General features: G+C 31.4%; 1 long non-coding RNA gene across 1 annotated transcript; it reads left to right on the top strand.

Annotated features, from left to right (window-relative positions):
• Nucleotides 1-2,923: 2,923 nt before the first annotated feature.
• Nucleotides 2,924-5,718, top strand: LOC110813843 (uncharacterized). Its single transcript, XR_015813392.1, has 2 exons — nt 2,924-3,462; nt 4,551-5,718. It is a non-coding gene; the product is annotated as an uncharacterized LOC110813843 (long non-coding RNA).
• Nucleotides 5,719-5,933: the final 215 nt, after the last annotated feature.

The raw sequence follows: 5,933 nt of genomic DNA on the forward strand, positions 1-5,933 counted from the left end.
CATGTTATATGATTGTATATGCACTTGATGATTTGCATGTAATTTAAATGATATAATTTTTGTGATCAATTACTGAAATGTGAAAAAGAGATTTAACTATGAAATGATATGAAAATTATGCATTTGTATTGATATGCATAATGCATCAAGTGTTTTGTTAGGCTTTTTATCTCTGAAGAGTTTCTATTTTTTCCATCCCCCATCTGGTCTGAAAAGACATGAGAGGATCACTCCCTGTAGATGACGACGTACCCTCTGACAAAAGTGGTGACACAAATTATCTGTTATGGGTCACCTTTGATGAAGTACTGCCGTGACTATAGAATATCTAATAGGACCACTATGGTCGGCACGGTCGTGGTCATAGATCGTATTATGGTTTTGCAAACCAGAAATGTGTTGTTGGCAAATTGTTGTTATATATATGATCTGGTCATTCCACATGGGCAGTCAAAAATTCGTATTTGCCCTCAATAGATGGAAGTAAGAATGATTTCGAGAAACATGACACGAAAATTTAAGCATATAATGATTTATTTGATTTTCTCTATTATCAACATGATTACATTGATTGTTATGACTATGACATGATGGATATGATATTTTTATAAATAAATAAATTATCTTCATAAATTAAAAATGGACCTTAATGTGAGCCCTAATGCTAAGTGTTGATGATATAATTATTTACTTTTAAAATCTTATGATATTATTTAAATACTGTTTTTCTTACTTAGTATATGGAACTCACACTTTTCTGTGCTCCCCTAAGATGATGAAAATAGTGAAGAACTGGTCGCTGACCTACCCCTTGAAGTCTATGAGGATCTTGTGGATCCAAAACCCTTGAGTGCATGACTTGTCCTGCACTTTAATAAGTCCATTCGCATAGTGAAAGAAGTTGTCATTTTTTATTTTAATATTTTGTATTTTGTTGCCACTTCTGAGCTCAGTTATATATGTGTAATTGGAACTCATATATTTTGGTAAGGAATTTGTAATAATTTGTTCCGCTGCATAAAATTATCTATTATGCACTTGTAAGCTGTTTCTATATTTGGTACCCTTATGCTTTTATTAGTATTTGAGATGTTACAGATACACTCTAAAAAAATAATTCTTGAATATGATAAGAACCAAATAGCCATCCAAGATTTTATTCTAAAATTTCTCTTTGAATCCCCTTAGAAAAACCAAGACCCTAATTGTTCCAAAATTCTTATTTTAATTCTGCATAAAGACTGCAATAATGATTCAAAATCTTAAGCAATTGAATAATCGTATACTTAAAGAGATAGAAGACCATTATTATAAATAAAACAAATAATGCTTAACAAGAATCCTTCTTTTTCAAAGTCCTGTTTCTCCTAAATAAATTACCATGGGTTAAAGAGAAGACCTTAGAGGCATGTTTACATAACAAATCATTATATCAAGACAAACCTCCTAAGAATATATCATTAGAGTATCACAACGGAAGTGTGTTGAACCATAATCTCCACATTTGGAAGAATTTTCTCCCCAAGCCAACGAAAGGAAATTAATGATGTGATAAAGCCGTCACTCATATCTTAAGGCCCTTGGGAACTTAAAGTGTACCTGTAAGAATTAGAATTAAACATAACACTCATGAAATTACTGAATAAACCTACTGCCAAAAGAATTCCTAATCATCTTTAGTAATAATCATAGACTCCCTAACTCAACAACATAGTGCAAGTAATCACACTTTAGCTATTTAAAGTTAGAAAACCAATAAATGAATTAGATGCATGAATCTTAAGGATTAATATATTGTAAAATTAAATATTACTTCTTTAACAAGACCCACTGTTTTTAAGAAAATTCAAATAAAGTACCATCAAACCTAATGTCTGAAACGAAGAAACACACACTTGGAAACTATTATTTTATTGAATAAAATTGAAAATATAAAATTACAACTTAACCTAAGATGTTTCCACCAAATAAAAATATTGTAACAACACCCCTTGACTGGAACTCAATTTCTTAAACGACCTTACTTCTAAGTTAAATTCTTAAAAGAGAGAAAACAAAATCCTTAAAGACGTGCTCTGAAAAATAAAATCATTAACATGACAATTTTAGAAAATAAATTCCTTTATATGAAGAAAACATAAAAGTAACTAGGTACCAAAAATACTCTTAAACAAACATACACTTATATATAAGAAGTAGAAAAGAAGATATCATAACCTAAAGTGATCCCTCTAGAGGCAAAATATTATAACCACTCCAATCTGTTGATGAATATGCCAACAGAATACATGGATGGTTGTTTCAAGGTCTTTACAAATGAAGATTTAGAGGATTAAATTTCTTAAGGGAGAGAGATTTATAACACCCCAAATCTAGGACGTACATTAAAACATTTTTGGAGAGAAATTAAGTAAAAGAAAGGGCATTGAAAAGAAATAAAAGTTTTCTAGAAAACTTAAAATAATAATTTTGTAAATTTGTAGGTAAAAAAAAGAAATTAACTAGAAATATATTTTTAATATTTTACTTATAAATATTTTTAAATTTAGAACCTTCGAAATAATTAATTTAGAATCTAAAAATCATGAAAAACATGAATAATAAATAAAATAAATAATATAGGGCTTTTTTGAATTAAAATCTGAAAGTTAGGGCCATTTTTTAATTAAAGTTGACCTATTTGAAATGATTTAAAGTGGCGGGGGGTCACTCTACAATTTTTAATAAATGAGACACATCATCTGCTAACTTGGCAATGCAACTAATCTGGTCATGCCACGCGGTAGCCACGTCAGCAAGACATCCCACGTAGATTCGACACGTTGGAGGTCCGCATGTTGGGTGATCAAACAGCCTACATGTTTTGGTGTAGATTGGATGGATGAGAATCTTTATCGCCTTTGGATGCAATCCAGTAGTTCCTAGATGATGATTGTGATTGTGCGGCTGGCAGACAAGATGTCGATTGAACGGCTAAGGCATGTGTTGACCGATTACACGGTTAACAAGCAATGCAAGAAGAGACAAATGTAATTGATCCTGAAGCCATCTGACAGCCAAAGATTTCAACAGTTTAGATGAATGGGAGTTTAAATTCGACGGCGTAGATTCATCAGATGAAGAAAAAGACTAAGTTACCCTTAATAAAGGGCAAACTGATGGTCCTTAGATGGCTAGTTTAGATGTAATCCAACAACCATAAATTAATTGGGGATAGGTATTTAACTTTAACCACCAGAAGAGAAAGGAGGAGAGAGTGGGATGTCAGAGAAAGGAGGAAGGGAGCGCTACGCTGCCGTGCTGGAGAAGAAAATGGATGCCTGGTAATCGTTTTCTTCATCCTTTCTCTGTCATCTATATTATTTTAGCTTGTTTAATCTCTAAATGCTTATTGTGTGGAGGTTAACCGAGAATGAATCCAACCTTTGAATCACCATGAAGCCTGACCATTTCTCCATTCAGGTTAAGATAACCATTAAGTTCACCGATAAAGTTTTATGGTTTTGCATGCTTGATTTTTATTTAGTTTAATAGATTACAACAACTTAATTTTGTAAAGACGGAATACCGAGAGACAAATGGAGAGGGTATGACTGGAAATTAAGTTTGAAACTAACAAATTACCCCATATATGATTAAATACACATGAGATTGCAAGTAAGTGTATATGCTGGTGTGTGTGTGTATCGATGCTCATATACTTGTGTGTTCAAGATTTTATAGCAGAATATATATGTATGAGTATATGTGTGTATATGTTACGTACAGTGTGGTAAATATATATATATACATGCGTGATATATATGTGCAAGTATAAATTTATGTAAGATTTTATGGCATATATATGTATATATAGTACAAACTATGAAAATATATGCTTAATATGTAAAGAATTATATAGAAAATATAAATATATATATATATGTAATATGACATAAGTATAAAAATATTAAAATGGAATATATATATATATGTAAGTATATGAAAATCTTTAATATAATGTGTAAATAGTGCAAACTATGAAATTATATAATCATATATATATATATATATATATATATATATATAGGAGAAGAATAAATAGATTAATATTTAATTAAGAATTAGGTATATGGTGATAGTTATCATAATTGAATTTAATTGAACATATTATTAATGAGAATTGAATTTGATTGAATAAATAACTAATAAGAATTCAATTTGATTCCATAAGTAATTAATGCGAATTGAATTTGATTGAATAAATAATTAATGAGAATTGAATTTAATTGGATATGTAATTAATGGGTAGGTTAATTTAGCCATAATTTATAATAATTAGGTAAAGGTAATTTAAAATAATAAAAGGAATAATTTTTGAAAATTATTTTAATTTAATAAATATGTAAACAAGCTAACAGATTTTATTTTGAATGGAATAGAAATTATAAGAAAATAATTTTGAAGTAATAGGAAAGAAATATTCTGCAAATTATTTTTGGAATTGAATAAATAATTGATGTGATTCTGAATGCCCAAAATTTGGTTCTAAAGATGAAATCTTATATCAGAGAGGAACCCCATGGAAGTTGGACTCTTGTGAAATAATTACCTGCGAGTCCACTGCAGTACGAGGTCGTGCTCATGCAACACAATGGACGTGCACACACAGGCGTATACCCGTGTGTACAAAATGCGCGCAAGAAGAGGGAGAATCCTTTTCCCACAGGGATTCCCGCATTTCTCAGGCCAAATAAGCAAATTGTTCCAACATCGTTTTGTTTCTTAAATGGGATCGATTTAAACAAGAAAGTAAAATTTAATTTCCTAAACAGAAATGCCCAAAATAGGAAAGTAAGTTCAACTTTTCTAAACTAGAGCATCCTGAAGAGGAAGATAGCTCCATCACTAACTATGTTCCGAAACAGGATTATTCCAAGGAATGGGCCATGTTTGTCCAACAGAAGCTTAAGGACCAAGTGAGATTAATGGGCATGAAGAATTGTAAGGAAGTCCAAGTGCTAGCCTAATCTTAGAGAGGAGCAAGACTTGATCCAAGTCAAAGAAGCCCATTGGGCATGCCCATGAAGGTCCACATGTGCTGGGTGAGCAGCCTGCGACTTAGCCATCCCGCTTGCGCTTGCACACCGCAAGGATGTGCAGCCCGTGAGCATGTGCGGAGATGCCCAAGCGCATGCCTAGGATGAAATTGTGCACGCAAGAGGAGATGTTGTGAGCCACGAGCACGCGACCCTCAATCTGTGCACCTGCGACCCATGACTCGCGTGGCCATTGCTAGCTACCCACACGGGCAGCTTCAAATTAAGGCCTTTTAGACTTCTTCTCTTTTTTTCCAAGTCTCCAAGGATTTAAGTCCTCCAAAAATTATCTATGTGATTTAAATGCCAAAATTGGAAGAGAAATTCCACTTAAAATTGAAGTACAAGAAAAATTAAGGTATTTAAAGATTTAGATAAAGAGAGAAAAATATTTAAGATCTAATTAGACTATCTTAATATTTATTTTTATTATTTTAGATTATCTTAGGATAAGATTCATTTATTTAATTATTTATGTATTTATTCTCTAATTATATTTTAGATCCTAAAATTTGGATAGGAATCCTAAATCCTATTCCAAGTAGAAATAGAAAATAAAAGCCTATATAAAGGCTTAAGTTCAAGTTTTGTAATCACAATTCAATTTATCAATAAAATTAAAGTTTTGAGCCTTCTTCTAGATTTAACTTTTGCTAATTTTAGCATCTTCAAGTTCTTTTAAGATAGGGAGCTTTTTGAAATCTGGTTGAGTCGAGAAGTTGGGATCAATTTATCGAGTAAGCTACCACGTGTTTCTTTTCCTTGTTTTAAATTTTCTAGTTTTTTGTTTTTGCATGCCATATAAATAGTTGTAGATTAAAATAGAGGGAGAGGTTAATTAGGCAATTAAGTTTC

This window comes from Carica papaya, chromosome 7 (assembly GCF_054855325.1).
Source record: "Carica papaya isolate Zhongbai chromosome 7, ASM5485532v1, whole genome shotgun sequence".
Taxonomy (NCBI): domain Eukaryota; kingdom Viridiplantae; phylum Streptophyta; class Magnoliopsida; order Brassicales; family Caricaceae; genus Carica; species Carica papaya.